General features: G+C 36.2%; 1 long non-coding RNA gene across 1 annotated transcript; it reads left to right on the top strand.

The window, feature by feature from the left end:
- Positions 1-10,030: 10,030 nt before the first annotated feature.
- Positions 10,031-21,364, top strand: LOC148126296 (uncharacterized). The gene is made up of 3 exons (XR_015743072.1): positions 10,031-10,114; positions 16,212-16,304; positions 20,341-21,364. It is a non-coding gene; the product is annotated as an uncharacterized LOC148126296 (long non-coding RNA).
- Positions 21,365-22,086: the final 722 nt, after the last annotated feature.

Here is a 22,086-nt window from a genome sequence, read left to right as displayed (position 1 = left end):
AAATGTCTTACCAGTTAATGAATATTTCAGCTTTAACCACAACAACACAAGAGCACACAACAGATATAAACTAAATGTAAACCACTCCAAACTTGATTACAGGAAGTACGATTTCAGCAACGGAGTGGTCAGTGTCTGGAACTCACTGCCTGATTCTGTTGTCACCTGCTCACCCCCCCCTTTACCCTCAAACTAACCTCTGTTGACGTCACCCCATTCCCAAGAGGTCTGTAAGGGGTGTGCATAAGGGTACCATCGTGCCTACCATCCCTGTCCCCAATTATTGGTTCTTATTTCTTGTATTTAAATTTATGTTTATTCTTGTTTCTGTTGTATTGTAAGCTTTTGACAAATAAAATAAATAAATAAATAAAATGTGGATGCTTGGCAACTGGTTCATATTTATGACAATTGTAGTGTCTTGGAGTTATGTGATCACCTTTTGCAACCTTCTGGCAAGCAAAATCACTGCGAAAGACAGATTCATTTAACAACCATATTGTTACTAAGTTAATGACTGCAGTGATTCACTTAACAACTATGGCAAGAAAGGTTCACAAAATGGGGCACAACTCACTCAGCAGCTGTCTCAGTTAGCAACAGAAATTTTGAGCTCAATAGTGGTCCAAAGTCAAGGACTACCTATATAAAGCAATCCTCAACTTCTCATTGAAATATTGCATTTTTAAAATGAACTTTACTTTTTAGAAAGTAGAACAACTTGCATTTTCTTTCTCCATATTGAAATGTCTGATCATCCAAAGTGCAGCATGAGAGACATCCTTTATATCTGTTGAATTCATATTCTTCTTTTCTGTCCAGGAGCCTAAGAAATAGAACACTCACTCCTCCAAATCTTTTCAACTCTGTGAAATCAGATGAACTGAGAGAGGGAATAGGTGTCTCAAACTCACCCAGTGAGCATTTTTGCCTGAAGGTAGAGTGGAAGCTAAGTGTCTCCTGTCCTAATCCACACCTTTGCTACTACATCACACTGACTTTAAGTTTGCTGTTTCAGTGCTCAAGAAACAGCTAACCTAAGCCTTTGGAACGACCTGCTCTGTATTATAAAGAAAGGAGGCATTTGGTGTTTACAGCAAAAGATTTTTGTCAATGATGTAAGGCTTAATGTTATTAAGGAATAATTAAGAAGCTGAAGTGTGGTCTTTTATGCCTGCTAATCTTGGTCACTGCTGTACATGCGATTGTTTGTTAAATGGCAAAGTTTATTGATTTGGCAAATTCTGCCTTACATTGTATATTTCCACCCAGTCAGTGTTTCTCTTTGTGGTTCAGCATTTTTAAATGTCAACAGCAAAGTATTATTGATCTGTAATTAAAAGTGCAGAGGAAAAATTAGCATAGTAGAAGTTTAAGGTCATTAGTACAAGTACTGTTAGACAATTATTTAGCTTGTTTTAACATTTATTTCCTTCCCAGATATTGACACTCAGTTCAGTTCCCACTGAAACATTTCCATCTTGCTAAAAAGGCACATTTAACAATTGCTACACATTGGCAATATAGCAGGATTTTGGCATTTGACTTTCAAGCTGATGTGGCAGTTCTTAAAGGTAATCTCATTTGACGGGTCATTTTGAAAAACAAGACAGACTAGGTGTTTAGGAATCTGCTACAGCTAATCATGTGACCAAATCGAGACTCCTGATATTAAATAAGATGCCACATTTCTCTTAAAGATGGAAATGGTAAAATTATACATTGATCTTTCCTGGTGCCAAGTGTTCCTGCAATGTATTTTCTCCCCTGATTTATTTTTATTCTTTTGCTAATATTGCTATTTGGTATACTCTTGCTAGTAACTAAATGAATAGAAATGAGTTAATTTTTTAATTTGGTTAATGTTAAATGGATCGTTTTAAATACAACTTAATGATAAATAATATTTGATTTCACTATGTGATATATCTGATTTCACATTGGACAGAATTTGTTGGGGGATATATGATAACATTAACCAAAGAACTCTTTCCTTCTGAGAGTAAGTCTGCTATTTTCACCAAGTGAACACACCGAAGATGAGATGAACTTTTGAGCCTCACCATCATCTTATACAACAAACACTTCATTTAGAACACATCCAACATTCTTCTGTTGGATCCTAAGTTTTCTTTTCTTCTAAGAGGAAATCATATTGAGTGAATGTTACTTCAACTCTTTCTCCTTCCTCTATATTTTCCTAACCTATCTGACCTCAAACATACCAAGAGAAAAAGGACTCTCTCCACCCATCCATCCATCCATCCATCCATCCATCCATCTTTATCCACCGATCTTTATCCATCCATCATTTCTCTTCCACCCACCCCCTTCTCTGTCTCATCTGCAGGCATTGGCAAGGTAACTTTTTAACTAATTAGAACCTCTAAGTTAATTACTAATTTTTAAAGAAAGGATCAAGTTAGAAATGTGGCAAATGTATCCCTTTGTTTCTACCTTTTGGTTTTGGATAAACACTGCGGGAATTGCCACTAGACTATCAGCCTGAATTTCTTATGTTGTCTAATGTTTTTGTATTGGATTGCATATATCTTCCCATGAATATTGAATAAAGTAAAAATGATTTTTTTTTTCTGAAAAATGAGGCATGGATACCATTGCTGGGTCTGTTTAATCATGGATGAAAAATAATGGAAACTAGGAATGAGCCTTTCTTCCCAAAGAAATCTGAGAACCAGAATAACTATCAATCAACTTATCAATTAAAAATACATATTTGGTAAATAAACTTATGGACTGTTATATTAAACTTAAGGTTTCTCTCATGCATTTCAGTTTGGAAGATGAAAAAGTAATTTAAATTTGTATTCTCTGTTAGAGTTGCTACAAACTGCAGACTTTTAAGTGCCAATTATGGTATTTTTTTCCTCCCGTCCCACAAAATTAATCAGTACAATATCTTATGGCAGATTTAACATTGATCTTATGTTGTGATGTTTTGATTGGCTTCAAGAAGAGTATTTGTTTACAGCATCTTTGCGAATTTTTTTTCTCACTAGATAATCTAATATTTTTATTACTGAACAAACAAATAAACAAATCCAAACAATAATCTGAGTGATGCATTATGGATTCTCTACCTTGACATTTTTATTTTTCAATTTCTTCCCTTTGAAGATGCACAGTTGTCATCAATACATTTTTGCACTGACTGGCAACCCCCTTTGAACTGCAGCCTGTAGCTTTAGTTAAATTCACATACACAGGAACATACACAAATACAAAACAAAAAAAAAAAAAAACTTCACCGTCATCACACGCCTTTCCACTTTAACCTTTACACAGACTTTCCAACTTGTCTGGTCTTCCTTGAAGGTCGATTGGGTTTTCAACTCTGCTATCTGCTAGGTGTTTGATGGAGTGGTCCAGATAACAGAGGAGAGAGCAAAAGAAAAAAGGTTTTTTGAAGATCAAAAGTGGCTGTTCATTCTGTTATCTGACCCTATCTGTAGTCATAGTAACAAGTTTCTTTTAACCTCTGCCATCAGATGATTTGTCTCTATCTGTTATGAATTCTACTTTGACTGAGTAGCTGGCGATAACACACAAAGTAAGTATGTATGTAAGTCCCCCACGGGCCCCTCCTCCCAGTTTCCTATTGCAATATAAAACATTGAGAGAAAGCACATGTACATCAGTTACTCTACTACATGGTTTAAAAATTACCTTCAGGTCATTTAAAGCACATTAATTTAACAAATTACATCTGCTTTTGAAAATGAAGATAAAGGAATTCAGATTGGATGAAAAATCAGAAAAATACTGTCAGATTCCTAGACTGACTAAACCAGCAATTTATTTTAGATAGAATTAGGAAATAAAAGAATTAAAAGCAGTCCAAATGGCTTTTTATCACTTGATGACTAAGGATCAAATGGTCATTTGAATGTGTAAATGACAGCTACAGTAGAAAGAAAACTGATACATCATCTCCAAATTAGCGCAGAGTCATTTGAAAATTATCTGGTAATAATAACAATAATAATAAAAGGTTAATTCCTATACTGAGTATGGTATTGAACTTGATGGCCAAAATGCCTCCTCAATTCTAGGTTTCTTTAATTCTGTAATCTCCAGTCAAGTTATATTTATTACTATTATTATTCATTTGTCCCTTCATTTATCTTCCTCAAGCTGATTTTGGTGGCCAATCTTCTGCCATCCTTTTAATTTCCCAGAATGCCCTACAATTGCAAAGTGGTCATCCAGAGAGGCAAATGCAGGTCTGCCATCTCTTAGTAATAGTTACCAGGAGAGCAGTTCTAATCAACTGCATTCACACTGCCGCACAAGTGATTGCCTTCATTAAGAATATGAAAAAAATGCATGCAATATCATAATATTATTTTTTCAATTAATCAGATAATGAATGAGTCTTTTCATGAAAAAATAGATTGAACAATAATGAAATGGAATAGGTTCACGAAATCTGCTCTGTCTTGATACATATATCTAATTCAGAACTGATCCATGACTGTGACAACAATATCATACAGTTCAATGCAAAGCATGCCACAAAACATGCTTATTCCAAATTGGAATAAGAATGTGACTTAATAGCAATTTGGCAATACATGTATTAATTAATAAGTAGAACAAAACTATTGCAGAACAAGACCAATTAATATGAGTTAAAGAACCTTCAAATTTCTTATAAAAGTCCCAAATAATATTTCAATAATATAAGAAGTATACTTTACATTTTCACTCTTTTTCTCACCTAGATTTCTGTTGCTCAACTATAGTAGCCTTAGTATTAAGTACAATAGGAGAAGTCCGAGGTAAAAACCTGTTTCAGGCTATGTATTTTTGCAATGCAAATATGGCTAACAGGCTGTATGTTTCCCCTGGGTTGTTGGGGGGTACAATTGTTTCTCTTTTATGTATATGTGCAAGTCAGTAAATTGTTTCACAAAAGCCTTATTCTAGTTTAACAAAGATGGCTTTTAGCAATATTGTAGGAATAGAGAGTTTATTTACATTAGTCATTTAGAACCACAAGTACATTTCCACCCTTAGTTCCTCATGGACTGAAAATAGTCAAATGAATCCAAGTTTTGTCAACAATCTTCTGCCACAATCAATTCTGCCCCCACTCCCACCCCCATAAAAGACATGAGGAAAACCATGAGGGATTCATCAGAAGGACAAATATTATCAGCAGTCTTTCTTGCTAGTTGACAATTGTATGATTGTTGATGAGGCTAGCAAGCTAGAGATCAACCATGTTTGGATCCATAGTTGAGCTAATGTTACCTGTACATAACTGGCACTTCTCAACTTAGTGAACCTTTTAATTAGTGGATGTCTGGAAAGAGGAAGGACCATAGCACAGCCTTGGCATGTGTAAAATCCACTTCCTAAGCTTAGTGCCTGATACCTCCAGATAAAGACTCTAAGGGATAATTATACTGTATCAGCACTACAGAAATTTAGATGAATACTAAATGGTAGCAAAAAGAGCTATAAAACTCAAGCTCTTTTCTGCTATCTAGTAGCTGTTTGGACTTTCACAGTCTAGATATAGGGCATTCATAGAATATTTGAATGTAAGGGTTGGAAGGAACCTTGGAGATCATTTAATCCTATTTCCTTCCAATGCAGAAATTCACTACTAGAACAAACCTAAGGGATGGCCCAGGGGTGGGCTGCTGGGGGTTTGCAGGGATTCGGAAGAGCCCCTAGCTAAGATTCTGTGCAATTCGGAGATCCCCCAAATCTCACTCCTGGTTGGCCTCACCCACCTCACCCTGCCTCTCCCAGGAGTCCCCATGCAGCCCATTTTGGATGCAGGTAAGTGCAGGGTGTGCACGGAGGCTCAGGGAAAGCAAAAAACGGGCCTCCTGGAAGTGAATTTTCATTTTTATGACATCTATTGTGAGTGTGTATTTTGGGGCTGCAAATCTTAAACTTTAGGCTTCCTTCCAATCTGAAGCCATTGGCAAATTTTGTTATTGTGCAACTTGCCTTCAGTTCTTTTCAGATATTTACTTTGCAGAAGTTGATCTTTCCAGTTTTTCATTTGAAGTTGGAGCTATACAGCCACATTTGATTCTGTGACATAAACATTTTCTTTGTAGACTTCTATCAGCATTTTCCTCTTTACTACCATTTATGTAATCATTGAAGCCTTTACTTTTACTTGTCGCTGCCTACTTCCCTGGTAAGAAACCAAAACTCCCAATTTTCCTTAGTAAACACAGGTGAACACAGCTTTTTGGGTGCAATTCATAATGTATTGTCATTATATTTTCAGGTTTTGCCATGTGCAGTATCTAGTTCAGCTTGCGTCCAGTCAATAATACTGTTGTACAACATAGTCCAAGAACAGTCAAACAGTTTGTTACTATTACTGAGCTTCAATCTTAAAATTTACTTAGCCCATTTTATATATTTGGAACTGGTGTTCTTTTCAATTTGGGCATGCAAAAGGTTTTCTGCTTCTAAAACATCATAATACCTTTCCTTCATTGTTAATGCTTTGATTTCAGTGTCATTCCATAGTTCAATTCCATCTGAGTATCCCATTTCTCCTTTTTTATTACCACTGTTGCACTGTTACCCTATACAAATTCCATTTAGATATCATAAGTAAATATTCAATCTATATTTAAAAGCAATTGCATTTCATTTCAAATCACCCATGTAGAGCAAATGGGAAACTTCTGTCCTTTGCTTGGCTAATTCAAAGGCTTTTTATTCAAAATTATTGTCAGTGGAATCACAGTTGTATTAAAAAGAAATGGAGGAAAAGAATCTCCTTGACAAATTCCGCTTCCAATGTGACTTCTCTAAATTCTTCTATATTTATCCTCAACATTTTCTTCATTATTTTTAGTGCATTAATTACAAACTGCATTTTTCTTATACATTGCAAAACAATCGCAAACATTCTTTTAACCTAATCATGGGTACAGAGTTAAATGTTTGTTGTAATCAATCCATGCTATATGAGATGTGTTTTATACCTTTTAAGCTTATTTAAAATAGACTTTTGTTAATCAAAAAATGTCTTTGTACATCTAGAATTTGTTTTTAACATTCTCTTTTTGGCTTTGCAGATTACAATGAATTTGAAACCAGGCATTTGTAAATGTGATGAGCTATAATTCCTCTTCATAGCTTCAATGTTGTAGGGCAATGCTTCTCAACTTCAACAGCTTTCGGATGGGTGGACTTCAACTCACACAAGTCCCAGCCGCGATGCTTAAGATTGCCATGGTTGAGACAATCCGCTGTAGGCAAACAAGTGATTGGACACAAAATGTAATATATTTTTCTTTTTCTTTTCTTTTTCATAATCAAAAAAGTTTGACATATAACGAGGCAGTAATTTATTGATCCTTGCTACAACATTTGATTGAAATAATTTGCAAGACAAGAATGTAAAATTGATTAAGATGTTTGAGCCAAAATCCATGAAGATCATTCTTTCCTGGTACACTCCAATTATTCATCTTCTTAACTTGCTCTTTTACAATTTATATAAAGTCCATAAATTATTATTATGTTTATATTACATAAAATTGCAATATTTTCCATTTACATGGTTTTCTTATTTTTCTATACCAAAATTTCCTTTGTTTCTGGAATTGCTTGATCATAATGATTAATTTTCTTAGAAGATTCATCACATTTTGTTTTTATTCATCCATGGTTTCTGCAATCATTTTGTTTCCTTAAATGTTTTTTTATAATAATTATAAGCTCCCAGATTCACTTTGGGAGATGGGTAGCATGTAAATTTAATAAATAAATACATACATGATGGGTCCATGCAGCTTTTCATTTAAAGGTTTATATGGATTAATACATTTCAAAGGATGTGCATTAATGTTATTATATTTTTTATGCATTCTAAAACACCTTCTTTTCTTAGTTGTTGATATTCAAACAATTGCATCATTATTTTGAACTATTGTTCAATCGTGGTATCTAAATGGATGTTTATCTTTTGTTCTACTCCTCTGGTAGCACATTACTTTTTTCTTTTTCAGTTTGAAATAATTTGTTTTCATTTAAAAAAGAATTCCAATTCATTAAATTCAATGTCTTTAAAGACCTTGTTTCTGTGAATGTAGCATCAATGAACAATATGTTGTCATGTAGTGGTATTTCATTCTCAGACTTTGCTTTTTAAACTTCATACATTTGTTTGTAGAAACCAGGAGTTAGTGGGTTAGACTCTAAATAGCATTGGAGAATTTCTGGATTTTCATTGATTGTCTTATTATTATTATTATTATTAGGCCATTTGTCATTTTCTCTTATGAGGAGATTTTTCAGATTAATTTTAAATATTTTATTATTCTGTGCCATGCTTTATATACCATTTATATACTATCAAAATTATAAACATGAATAAAAATAGCAAGGAGGGCTCTAGAATGTACAATTTCAGTAGAAATTGTACTTTTTAGATTTTTGTTCTGTGGAATGCATTCAACCAGGATGAAATGGTCTTAAAACTCTAGACACCCCTCCTTTTTTTAGTTTAGTTCAACACCCTATGGCTATAAGACATGTTCCATTGTCACTGGACTATTTTTAAAGGGTCAGTCTCTTATTTTTTTCAAAATGTTTTTTCCCCTTTGTATCCGGATAGACTTAATTAAACTTTTGGTTTTTTCCTAGCATTCAGGGTCAGAGTTTGCTGTGAGACAGTGATAAATTAGCTCACTGTTACGTCAAAGTCAAATTTTTAATTTTGGATTAATTTTTCTCTATAATTTTGCATTGATTTCACATTAGGTGTTAGACATAACTGTGGACATAACTGTAGATATAACTGGCCAATTGCAAAAAAAGATTATCTTCTATTTAGAGTCATAATTTCTCTTAGAATAGTCTTTGCATGATTTTCCTCCTAAGGGTTGAATCTAAAGAGCAAATTTCTAAACCTTTTCTCTTTCTCTCTCTCTGTGCATGTGTACCCTTTTGAATTTTCATGAAGAGAGACAGAAAGAAAGAAAGAAAAGAGAGAGAAAGAGTTATTGTGCACATTTTTTAAGAGAGAATTTTTAATGAGTTTTCAAAAGGAAGCTGCAGTTGGTTCCCTTCTTCAGGGCAGGAGAGGATGGGTCTGATTCCTTCAGATCTGTAAACTGGGAATCTACAGGCAGGTCAGATCTCAAGAGAGACGTTTGTCATATGGAAATGCTTAACAGTCCGGCTTACATTCTGTATAGTCTTGCTTTTATCTCTTCTGGGTTTGAACATGATCCTTTCAAAGCTAGATAACCCTGAAAAGAAAAATCCTCACTATTGCTTTCCTTGCTACCAGTTCCTATAATCACACTCCACAAGGAATAGGTTACTATGACAATATTGTTGCAAATAGTTGGACAGAATGTTTTCCCTCCCTGCCAGCCTTCCCAGGCCACAGACTTTTCTTTTTAATAAAAAAAGGGGGGAAATAAAAACTTTAGAGAGATCTTTACTTAAACCATTTGTTATCAACTCGAACGTATCATTGGCATGCATTTTAGCATCTCTTAATTGTAGGGCCCTAAATGTAACACTTGCAGATAAAGCTAAAACTTAAAATATAATCAGCTTGTAGCTGTTTAGCGTCTGCTTTCTTTCTTTCCTCCTCATAACCAGTACTGCAGGTATGTAAAACATGGGCTATAGAATCATATCACAAACTTCCCTATCCCGTGCCTTACTTCCTCTACTGTTATAGAGAAGGATAAGAAAGCTGTCATAAAATTGTAGATGACATGGCAGACAAGAGAAAAAGATCTGGAACTGTAACATCTAAGAGGAGGCAGGTCTTGTTGCCTATGTCTTGCAGGATCATGATTCCTATGCAAGAAAAGAGTTTGCTTTACTCATCCAACAATGCATACGCTAAATGATATCTGTGAAACCAAAGAAACCAACGGTCTGCATTTGTACAATCACCAGTTTTGCAAGGGACAATCTTTCTGAGAAGTGCTGATTCTATATTTAAGCAAAATTGCACAAACTATTAGAAATTTCATTAGTTTTTAAATCGATTGAACAACAGTATTGCAGGTTGACTCTGCCCACAGTCTGCAGTTCGATCCTGACAGGGCTCAAGGTTGACTCTGTCTTCCATCCTTCCGAGGTCAGTAAAATTGTGACAACTCAAATTGTTGGGAGCACTACACAAATAATGCCTACTTTGTAAACTGCCCAAAGAGTGCTATAAAGCACTTATAAGGTGGTATATAGTCTAAAATGCTATTGCTATACATTTTTAGAAAGAGTGGATATTATCTGGACCATCTCAAAGGCTAATATATCTTAGATGATCTCTGAGTACACAAGCTTTGGGGATATGTTTTAAATCTCTTCTCTCATAGTAAAATTTTCATTTTACTTAATTAGTCATGTATGTTTTGTCTGAACTATGACTTAGAACAGGGGTCTCAACCTTAGCAACTTTATGACTTGTGAACTTCAACTTCCAGAATTCTTCAATCAGCCATGCTACCTGAGGAATTCTGGGAGTTGAAGTCCACAAATCATAAAGTTGCCAAGATTGAAGACCCTTAACTTAGAAGACTTCTCAGAGTATACCTCAATCCATTTGTAATGGAAATGGAAAGAGGTCTGAGAACACCAGATCATCTTTATCTCAATTATACTATCTTCTGGTTTATGTACGAGCTCAACTCACAGTATTTTTGACCTACACAGCCTTTCACAACACAGGATTCTTAATCCAAATAGTCTATTAGGCCATGTAACAGTTTGATGCAGATGACTATATCCCATACTATAAGCCCTCATGATGAGAACTTGCAGTAGGCTTAACCAAAATTGGGCATTTACTGTGGTGGCCCTTGAATGACCTGCTTTTGAACACATAACAGAGTCCAGCTGTTTCAAGAAGATGGGAGAAATTTGACTGGCATGGGAGCTACACCTTTTTTTAAAAAAAAAATCTTTAAAGTTTGCAATCCTATTGTTTAAGCTTTTTTGTGTGTTTGCTTTGTTTTAAATAATGTATATTGTTTTGCTGGGGAAGGAATCAAATACACATTTTAACTGGAAAGGTCCATCTCGTAGAATGAAAAATCCATTATGATTCAAATTCACATCTTATTATGAAGTACATCAGGGAACACTGTCTAAACTAGAAAGCTTGTTAATCCCAAGAGAGTCTGTCATTGGCTTATTTATTTCATTTATTTTTTAAAAAAGGGGGGTTGCAAGGTTGCCTTTGGGGCTGAGCTGTCTCAAGTTTCCTTCCAGTGTATTAAAGGTATTTTTAAAAAACCACTGTTGAAGTAGTCATCCTCCCCCCCTTCCCCAGCTTGAAAGCATAACCGGAATTGTTGGGATAATTTAGGAATCATTTTACATGAACTCAACCACCCTGCCTGGCTCTGTGCTGTTGTCACTGGCTTTAAAATGCAACCAATCTATCAGGTTTTGGTTGTGTCTATACCTGCCTCTTTGTTTTCCCATTCATTTGCTTGGAGACAGGGGAAGTGGAGCAGAAGATTTGACCTGGGAGATAAGAAGAGCATTGCTTGCCCTCCAGGGAAAATACCATGCCGTGGCAGCAGGTTTATAAAAGGAGGGGGAAAGTCTCTTTAACTCTCCTTTAGTTAGAAAAAGTGATTTTGTTCTGTAGCAATCATCTCTTTATTATCTTCATGTCACAGTACCAACACTCTGGTGGGTTAAATCTTATAGAAAGGTTTCCCATCATCTAAAGTGGCAGCTTTTCTGTTTTCCTTCTGACATCTGTAGCTGGTACCATAAAGGGGAAAAATGGAAACTAAATAAAAGCAGAAATCTAAGAGAGAAATAGAAAATAACAGAGCCAGGAAACCTTTTCCTTTCCCCTATCAACCTCAGAGAAAAGGCCAATTTAAAAGACAGTTCTTTTTTATTTTTTAATAGAGAAAAGTTTGAGCTTTCTTTTCAGAGCCACCGGGAGTATTGTGAGTGAATCATCTAACAACGTACAGACAGAAATGGAATCATCAATCATCACCATCATCATCTGTGTCTTAATTCAAAAACATTGCTAAGATGAAACAGAAATTAGATTGTCCAGGAACATTTGATTACCACTGTGTATACAATTTCTGTACAAATTTTCCTTCGGTTGAGAGAGTTATGGGAATCAGCAATATTTATTTATTTACTTCCTTACTTGCTATGATATGCTGCTTTAATCCAAATAAAGCTTCAAGTGGTTTTTAAAATTATATCACCATTGTAATAAAATCATAGTAAAAACAGTAGCAGAACAAAATCACAGTATCTTGAGGAATACCCCACAGATTCCAAACCCATAGCAAGATAGTCCCCCTCATCATATAACTATTCCAAGACCTTCTAGAACAGCCAGATTATAATGTATTTCTAAAACAAGACAAAACATTAATAAACAAACAAACAACAAAAAGAAAAAAAAAGAAAAAAAAGGTGTGGGGGGGAAGCCAACCTTATCTGGAGAGGAATGTTATTCCATCAGAGGGGACTGCAATTCAGATAGTTCGTTCCCAAGTCTCTTGGATATGACATTTCTTAAATGAAAAGACCTGAAAGAATTTGATCTTTCCTAGTTTATCAGGCAAGCAAAAATCTCTGGAAGAAGGTGGCTGTCCAAGTCCTAGGCTACTTTCAAGATGATAACTAGCACTTTTAATTGCACCCAGTAGTAAAGTGGAAACCAGTGCAACACCTCTCACAGTAGAGGTGCTACATGGAAAAATCTAAAGGCTCCCAGCCTTACATACACCTCTACATTCTGGAACAGCTGAAGCTTCTGGATGGCTTTGAAGGGGAACCCCATGTGGAGTGCTTTGTGTACTCCAAACAAGAGGTGACTAAAGCATCAATGGATAAGGCTTCCCGATCCAAGAAAGACCACAGTTACTGCTATAGATGTAGTTTCTGAAAGATCCTGTAGCTATAGCTGCCACTTGTTCTTCAAACAGGAACTATGGGTCAAAAGGTTGGGAAACATTTCTGCATAGGGCAGTGCAATCATGCCCAGAGCCAAACATGGAATAAATATCTCTATTAGAAGACTTTCAAACTCATAGAGACTCTGTCTTGCTAGGATTGAATCTGAGCCTTCCCAAATCTAAGGCCCCCAGACACTGGAATACCATATCTTCTGTTTGGCCTTACAAACCTACCCCTTGGTATTACCAGCATAGTAGTGATACCCTGTGCTGTTGGTAATGTCAACAAGCAATTTAATGCAGATGTCAAATTGGAGAAGGAAGTGTGACTAACCCTGTAGCACCCCATCATGGCCATAATCTTTCCTCGCTGTTGCTGCTGACTAGAATGTTCTCTTTGGGAAAGAGGTGAACCATTGTGAAATAGAGCCTTCCACTATCAATCCTTGGACACAGTCCAATAAGATATGGCATCTGATGGTATCAAATGTCACTTAGAAATCTAGCAAGAAGAGTTGCACTTCTAACAGTCTCATCACCGGTCAGCGCCTAGAGCAATCAATGTGATTTTGATACCATATCAAGGCTTGCAATGCATTAAGAGATCCAAGTGACTTATTTTCTCCAGTGCTCATTCCCTTCTCAAAAATTTTCAAAAATCTAAAATGGCCTAGAAATTGAAGATTGAATCTGGTTGGGTCATGATATGTGGCATTACCTCCTCTCATATTTATATTTATAAATGCATAACTACGACTAAATGGTTTCAGTGAGTATCAGCACTTGAGTAATCGTAGCTGGGCTGGAAAGTGGAAGCTAAGGAACATTAAACATGGGTTGTTCTTGGATGGGAGACGTAAAAGTAATTCTAAGGCAAGGAAAGTTGAAAAAGCATCTCAGAAGACAACGCCAAACTGCTTCCATATTGCTACAATGAAAACTCAATGGTGGCTGTGTGGCTAACAGGAGGCATCATGGCAAAACACTGTAATGTATAGCCATGTACAATTATTCTTCCAAAGTGATTGTTCCCTTCAAAAGGACAGATAATGCTGAATGTCTCCATGAGTTATTTTCTAAAATTTCAAATAAAATTTCTCTTGTTGAGAATGCTGGAGTTTAAGGTTTTGGAGGGACGTATTACTAAAAGTCTTTACTATGTAGACTTGATTTTTTGAATAAAACTTTTTTTTTAATAAATACATAACGTGGTTGCCTGTCCTGGTTAAAGAATTTGCTTCCTGAGAAAGGGAAGATTTAAAACAGAGAAGCCAGGTTCCTAACTGCTTGAAAAAAAATTAGTCATTTTGTTATTGCCCATTTTTCAAGATGTTTCCACCCTTAAAGATATGGCATTTAACATATGCAGAATGGGACAACTTGCCACAGTTAATTCGCCATGGCCTTCTTGCTGTCGGACAATTTAACAGTTCTACTTAATGATTTAAAATAACTAAAAAAATATTTTAATGTTGGCATTCACATTTTACTCTGTCCCTCCTTTTGCATCCTTTCTTTAATGATTCTATTCCACTATTTCTTTGATACCAGCGTAACTCTTGTCCTGCAGTGAGTTGGCTATAATGAGTTGTCCCACAGTGGGCTGGCCATGGCAAATTTGAATTGTCATAGGCCCTAAGGTATGGCCCTATTCCGGAAGCACAAAAATGTTCAGTAAGGATTGGTATAGTTTTTAAAATAAATAATGCTGTATAAAACTCTCTCCTTTCCTCTTCTAGATTGACTAATCCTTCACTAGGACTGTGATTTATCATATTTTTAAGGAACTGATCTTGCTCGTGTTGATTCTGTTTATATTCTTTAAATGAGAAGCATTGCTATTTTAAACTTTCTATCTATATTTCTGCTAGGAATAAAGCATCAGTTCATACATGGGGAGCTTCTGGTTCATGCACCTGCTAACTCTGATCATCTGGCTCATGGAGGGATGGGGTGGAATGGGGCACCAACTGATCTTTCATCTTCCATTATCACCCGCTATTTCACTGTGGACATTGTAGGGACAGCTTTTCTCCATTCAAGAAAAGTGACTTCTGCTCAGACCCTCCAGGTCATTTGAAGTGGAAAAATACATAGTTGCCAAGAGATTCTGCAAATGTCCCTGCAGGAAAACCAACAGGATTGGTTGTAGCTTTGCCCACCTTCTTCTTTTTTTCCCCCAAAGTTGAAAGGCAGAGATATTTACACTCTTACCTTCTCATCACCTCCTGCCCAAACAATGGAGGTAGAATTTCTGTCCTCTTCAAAGCCCCATCCCTTGATATTTATCCAGCCCACCAGGTAAAGTACAGGTAGTTCTCACTTAATGACTGGCCATTTAATGATGGTTCAAGATACACTGAATTTAAAAAATATAATTAATATACTTTTTTCCTTCCATTTAATTGTATCCTTTTTCAGAGACTCCCTCGTCAAAGTCCCTGCAGTTTTCTTGGCAAGGTTTTTCAGAAGTGGTTTGTCATTGCTTGCTTCCTAGGGCTGGGAGAAAGTGACTGGCCCACAATCAACCAGCTGATTTTGTGCCCATGGTGGGAGTAGAACTCACACCTCTTGGTTTGTAGCCTGCTGCCCTATCCATTGCACCAAATTGGCTCTCAATATACAAGCATTTAATGATATAGGAAACCATCTGAATCTGAGCCAGCAGATGTTTGCTGTGGCACATTCTTGCAACTAAGTGATCATTTGGGGGAAGAACAAGAGACGAGGGAAAGAAGAGAAGAAATCCGAAATATGTCTGAATTATTGATATTTACCTGTTCAAATCAGAGTATGGAATTATGAGGATTTTTTTTCTACTAGCCTTTTAAGAAACTGGCTTAGAGCTGCTTATGCTTAATGGGAAAAAGAATTAAAGTCTACTGTGTGGCTGCTAACTTGACAGCTGTAAGAAATGTTTCTCAATGCAGCTTATGAATAGCTTTTTCCACATTATTTTATGAGGATTGGTGTTTATTCTCCCTATTTTCCTAACTATATTTTATCCTTAAATGGGTACCTCTAGAGATGACTCATTCTTCAGGCACATTTGATTTGACAGCATAGCATCAATGCAATGTTCTTAATAAGTAATGTACAGTGGTGCTGTCAGGGCAGAAATTCAGGATGCCTCAGTGGGAGACTTCTGGGAGGTTTCTGCCTTATCACATTTTGAAGCTAAAAACAAAACAACACAACACAAAACACATTGCCAGCTAAGGCCAGAGGCCAGGAGGCACAATGCAGTTGAAAGTAATGACTTCACACTTTCATATTTTTCTTCTTTTTTAGGAGAAGAGTTCAAGTAAAGACTTCATTTCCCCACTGAAATAAAAGAAGATTGGCTTGTGCACTTAAAGTGGCCCTTCAATAAAGCAAAGAAAGGTACAGCTAAAAGTATAGATATATTTGCATTTGAAGTGTCAATTAACTGATAGGATGATAGGACATTAAAATTTTTGGAATCATCAAACTTTGCACTTTGGCATCTCTTCTGCTGCCCTTCCTTTCCTACTATGATGTTAAAATGTACTTTCCCTTTCCCTTGTAGTTAGGACATAGGCTCCAATAACACACACATTCTCTCTTTCTTTCTCCCTCCCTCCCTCCCTGCCTCCCTCCCCCCCTTCTCTCTCTCTCTCTCTCTCTCTCACACACACACACACACATGGACTTGGATGCCTGTTTGTATGACACTTCATATACATATGGAAATACTGCAAAAAATATCCATCCAGATGAGTCCAGATTTACTTCTTCAAGAATGCATGTTCTTTATTGCCTTGATTAACCTCTCCTCTCCTCTCCTCCCCTTCCATCCATTCAACATACATACTGTATATCAAGCTCACACATGCAGACTGACATTCATTTCCTAGTCTCTGTTGTCCCAGATTATTTGTTACGCTGGCTGGGACACCTGGGCGTTATAAACCAAACATCTGGAAGAAGCCAGATTAGGGAAAGTTCCATCAAGAGTTGTTGCCATGCATATTTTTAAACAGTGAGAAATAGGTCGCCTGCAGTGGTATTGGGGGAAAAAAAAATCTGGACATGCCATTTGAAAGCATATAAATGCAGTTCCAACAAGTCTGATTATTCACAAAAAGGGAATGTAATGAAGTGTTTTCATTGTATTGATTGAAGAAATATAGCGATTCCCCCCCGACTTTTTCTGGTAGTGATTTGGGGGGTTAAAGGGCAATGCCATCTGTTTCCTAACAGGACAGTTGGTGTAAGATTTGCAAGTCCTACAGGTACCTTTCAGCATGGATAAATATGCACTCCAAGGTTCAGCCGGATAGTTTTTCACCACCAAAGGATGATTATGTTGTGTGCCTTGAGACACTGGCTATAATATATTTCCTGTCCTTTTATTGCATTTTGGAATCATAAACAATGACTGTTTGGCTCAAAGCCATTTATTCAGCCCAAAAAGACATTATTTGCACAACAAAAATCAATAAAAATGTTACTAGGTCTGGCTGGATACTTTGCTTAACTGTGATATTTGTCTGTCAGGGATGGCATGCCATCTCTCGTAGGAGACTGGGGCCAAAACACAGCTATTGATCCAGTCATCAGTGATGGATACTGGCATTTGGGAAAGGGCTGCTGCAGAGAATCTCGATTAAAAAAAAATAGTTCGACGTTTTGCCTGCAGCAGAGTCAAGATAACCTGAACAAGGAGATTTTCTCTTTTATATTGAGTTTCTCCCTCTTGCGGTTGTTAAGTGCTGTGGACCAAAGTTCATCACTGAAAGAATTAAGTCAATCTATGTTTTGCCAAAGGCTTTGACATCATATCAGATTCTTCTGATTTAGACAGAATCAAGTTGTCCTTTTCATCACCTTAAAAGCAGAGAGAAAGACTTTTATACATATCAGTGGTAACAGCGGTATGCCGGAGGATGATTATTTTACTTCCCCAACATTTTGGGGGGCAAGACATAAAGCTATGTCTAACAAAAAACAAGCTAAACCAGATTATTAAACAGAGTTACATAAGCATGAGCCCCACAACAATAATTCCTATCAGGTTTTACTGTCCTATAGACAAGGTCTTACTGTCATGGTTTTCTCGGATAGTTTTTGGCAATGGCAAAGAGCATTCCTGCTTTAAACATTTTTTTAAAGTGTTGGTTATTGTTGTGCACTGCCTTATTCTTACTTTCACTGCCTTCACAAATCTCCATCTCCACAAAATTGCTCATGCAAATACATAAAGCTTCTGTAAGCAAATGGCAAGCTCTAGGAATGAAATGCAAACTCAGGCTTGGTTTCACTTGAAGGGCAAACATGGAATTGTTTTGTTTTATAAATGTAGCTTTATTTACACATTAACCTGTTACATATCAATCATGACTCTCATGGACCTGTGAAAGACCAGCTTAATCTTTATTGTCTCAGAATCCAGCTATGCCTTTTGTTGTCTTACAGGTAGTGGATTTAGAATAATGCATACATGAATGAGAAAGTAGGGTGTCCCCTTTCCAGATGTTCTGAGGCTACTCAGAACGATCAACCAACTATTATTTCCTACTGTCAAGATATTATCTCTAATAATCTGGCCAGGATGCATCAGGTCTGTTTAGGGAATCAGCCTGTTATAAAAGATACTTGTCCAACGGGTGGTGGGATTCAATTTTTTAAACTACCGATTCTGTGGGCATGATGTGGCTTGGTGGGCATGGCTTGGTGGGCATGGCATACTGTAAAATCTTCATTCCCTACCCACTCCAGGGGAAGGGTACTATAAAATCCCATTCCCTCCCAACCCCACTAACCTGCTTTTCAGCACTGTTCTCCTGTGCAGGGCAACCAAAGAAGACCCAAAAGATCAGCTGGGGCTTGGGAGGCAGAGAGAAAGATGGGGCTGGGGCCAGTCACGGGTGGTATTTGCCGGTTCTCTGAACTACTCAAAATTTCCACTACCGATTCTCCAGAACTGGTCAGAACCTGCTGAATACTACCTCTGTCAGTCCAACCCCAGCTTGTACTCAGAGAAATTAGGCTGGGCTACCAGTTGGGTTAAATCATAGCATGACTTGTTTGTTTTTTGCCTTAAAGCATTCTAGGAACCCAGCTATTATACTTTGTTGATCATGGTTCGTGACTATGGTCACATGGATTGTCTAACAAATTGTGACTAAAACAAACTATAGCTTAGGGAAATATGTATTAACTCAAGTACTGAGTTAGAAGGACCTAATTACTGAAATTTCTTTATTTTGTTATTTTATGAAGTTATGTGCTTATTAATATTGTATTTATTGTTTTGTTATAACTTTTTGTTCCAAACTCTCATGGATTGATTAATTGTTTTTCAGATTATGTTTCTGATTAGAACCCAAATTTAAACATAGTTACCTCTTAAATATACAGTACAAACTTTGAAAAAAACATCCCTTACCTACCACACAGTTCATCACCATATCATTGTATTTTGCAGAGAGGGAGGGAGGGAGGGAGGGAGAGAGAGAGAGAGAGAATCCCTGTTATATACTGAGTCAGATGCCCTGACCCTACCAAAATGAATCAAATATATGTTCAACTAACATGGTTTGCTTTTGATTAACGTCTTAATTTTTCAGTGTGTGCAGACAGTTTAAAAAGCACCCTGCTCAATAACTGTTGTGAATAAATGTTTTAACAAGCACCCTATTTAACAACTATTGTAATCCTTGAAATGGTGGGATAAACCATTCTGGCAATGCTCTGATTTGAGAGTTGGGTGGTCCAATATCTGACAGTTTAAAAGTAAAATAAAGTACCCCAAAATAATGCTGTGATATTTAAAAGCAGGGATTGAGTTTCTTTGCCCTCTCTTCCTTCCAAACCTTTTATGTTATGCCTTACTGTGAAGTCGGAAAGCAGATTCTGCCTTTTATTAATTTTTGTAAGCCGCTCTGGATGATTTTTTCACTTGAAGAACAGGATAAAAAAACCTTCAGAAAATGCATAAAATAAAATTCTGCACACTCAAGAGATTTTCTCAGATATGCAGAAGTATATTAGCTATAAAACTAAAAGGAAAAAAAAATCTGCAAACTAATTCTCCAAATGGTCTGACAAGAAACTGGTTTATTTTTTTAAGTGGGTAGATGTAAAGGAAATACCTCTTCCCATTGTTTTTATTTTTGCAAATCTCTTTAGATCAGCTCTATCTTACTGTTCCCCTGACATTAAAAAAATGTTGCTTTTGATTGAACAAAACTATCAAAACCAAAACTAAACAATGTAAAGTTACAAAGGAAATGAAGCTAGAAAAAAATCAAACAAAAGTAACTTGCGAGAGTTAATACATTGTGTTGGTTTGTACATGGACATATTTCTTCAACATACACACATTAAAATTACACTGATGGATTTTAAAGATTCCCTACTATGTTTCTGACTAATTTTATCTTTTCTCTTCCAGCCCATGTCAAGGATCAACTTTGTCTCAGATTTTCGGCTAGAGATCCACTTCAGTCCCTCTTATTTTTCTAACTTGTACATTGGACAGTCTTTTTAGTACGCCATTCAACAACACTGATCCTTTTCTTTAGTCACTGTTCCTAAATTCATGTCCTTTTTTTCCTTCCAGGGATTCCAGAATCCGCATTCAGCCTAATCTCAACAATTCTGGTTCCTAGATCTTCCTAAAATTTTGATGCTGATTACAGTGACGTTTTCCCATCTTTTCCCCATGTTGTTCTAGGAACATTCCAATATTTGAATTTATTACAATCAGAATATTTACTCCAATGAGTGTCAGCAGCTTCCCCAGTGCAAGTAGACTGCAACACAGAGGGAATCAAACATTTCACGTTTATTGGCAACTTATATTATTGGCAAATTTAATTATATAATAATTAAAACATCATAACAAAACAAGAAATAATTAATACAATTATCTGTCATCCAGAATCACCTTGAATCACAAGATGGCTGGCAAATAAATAAATAAATCTGATCAATAAATAAGCTAATAAGTAAATAAGCAAGCAAGCAAATAAATAAATAAATACAATGATGCTTAAAGCCATTGTTAACTGTATATTCAAATTCTGGTTTCTAAAATAGGAAACTGGTTGTCTCTGTAAGTAATTCAAATGCAGGCAGACTCTAGTTGCTTTAGGCTTCCAGAAGGTTAAAGAAGACTAATGTGAGTGATATTGACAGAGTTTTTAATGTAATCGCCAGATGGAAGCAGGCCCAAGATGTTTAGTCTACAAAGGACTGTGTCAATTGTATGGGTTACTTTGTAATTTATTGTGTAGATTTTTCATTCTTATGGTACACATGTCTTGATCTTCATAAAGGAATGTTAAAAAAAGCAGAAACTTGTTAACCAAAAGATAATTAACACAGACTACGAAGAGATAATTAAAACTTAACACATTGTATTAAAAGTTGTGACCTATTAAACCAAACGTAATTGGCACATGGAGACCACCAGATGTTCCCTAACCTTTCTGTACTTGTTGCTTGCACTGGATTGCAAAACCAGGTGAGTTGTCTGTCATCTGTCAGCAAATATGCATGGCTGATGGTCCCACAAATCATCCAAAGCTGTTGCTTGCTAGATGTTTGGCAACCTCCCATTTTTTCAGTCTCATATATAGATTGAAAAGAATTTTGCCTAGAATCCTGATAGAAGCAAATTTTGTAATTTTGCTTCCAGCAGATCCTTGCAGTGTGGAAGTTAGCCAAAAGAAATTACAGCTAGTGTTGTCAGAAAAAGAGTGCATGGAGATGGCAAACAATTCGCAACACTTTGTTAGCTTTAAGAGTTGATAAAACAGTTCTGTTTATTGTTAATGTTTAAAAAGGTTAAAATGGAAATGGTTAATGTTAGAGTGTTATACTGTGCAATTCTTTCTCATTATTTCTGGAATGGCCATGTGACTATCAATTTTGGAGGATCCAGACACTTGCTGGATCAGATTATAAAGTGTAAAAGCCTTATTTTGGTCTGCTAATCCCTAGAAGCAAGACCTAAACATATTTATTATCAGAGCTTAATGAATCTAAATTGTTTGAGAAACAAGATTCAAAGTCCAGAATATTCTAAGTTAGTCCTACAAGGAACAGCCACATTTTTCCTAAGGGAAATGGACTTCAAATTTTTTTTGCACATGAGAGAGAGAACAAATAAGGTTGGATAGGAAAATGGAATTGG

The sequence above is a fragment of the Pseudonaja textilis genome, chromosome 3, assembly GCF_049901715.1.
Source record: "Pseudonaja textilis isolate UNSWEBS1 chromosome 3, rPseTex1.2, whole genome shotgun sequence".
NCBI lineage: Eukaryota > Metazoa > Chordata > Lepidosauria > Squamata > Elapidae > Pseudonaja > Pseudonaja textilis.
Note: the sequence above shows the minus strand (reverse complement) of the source record. Positions and strands in the feature narration are given on the sequence as shown.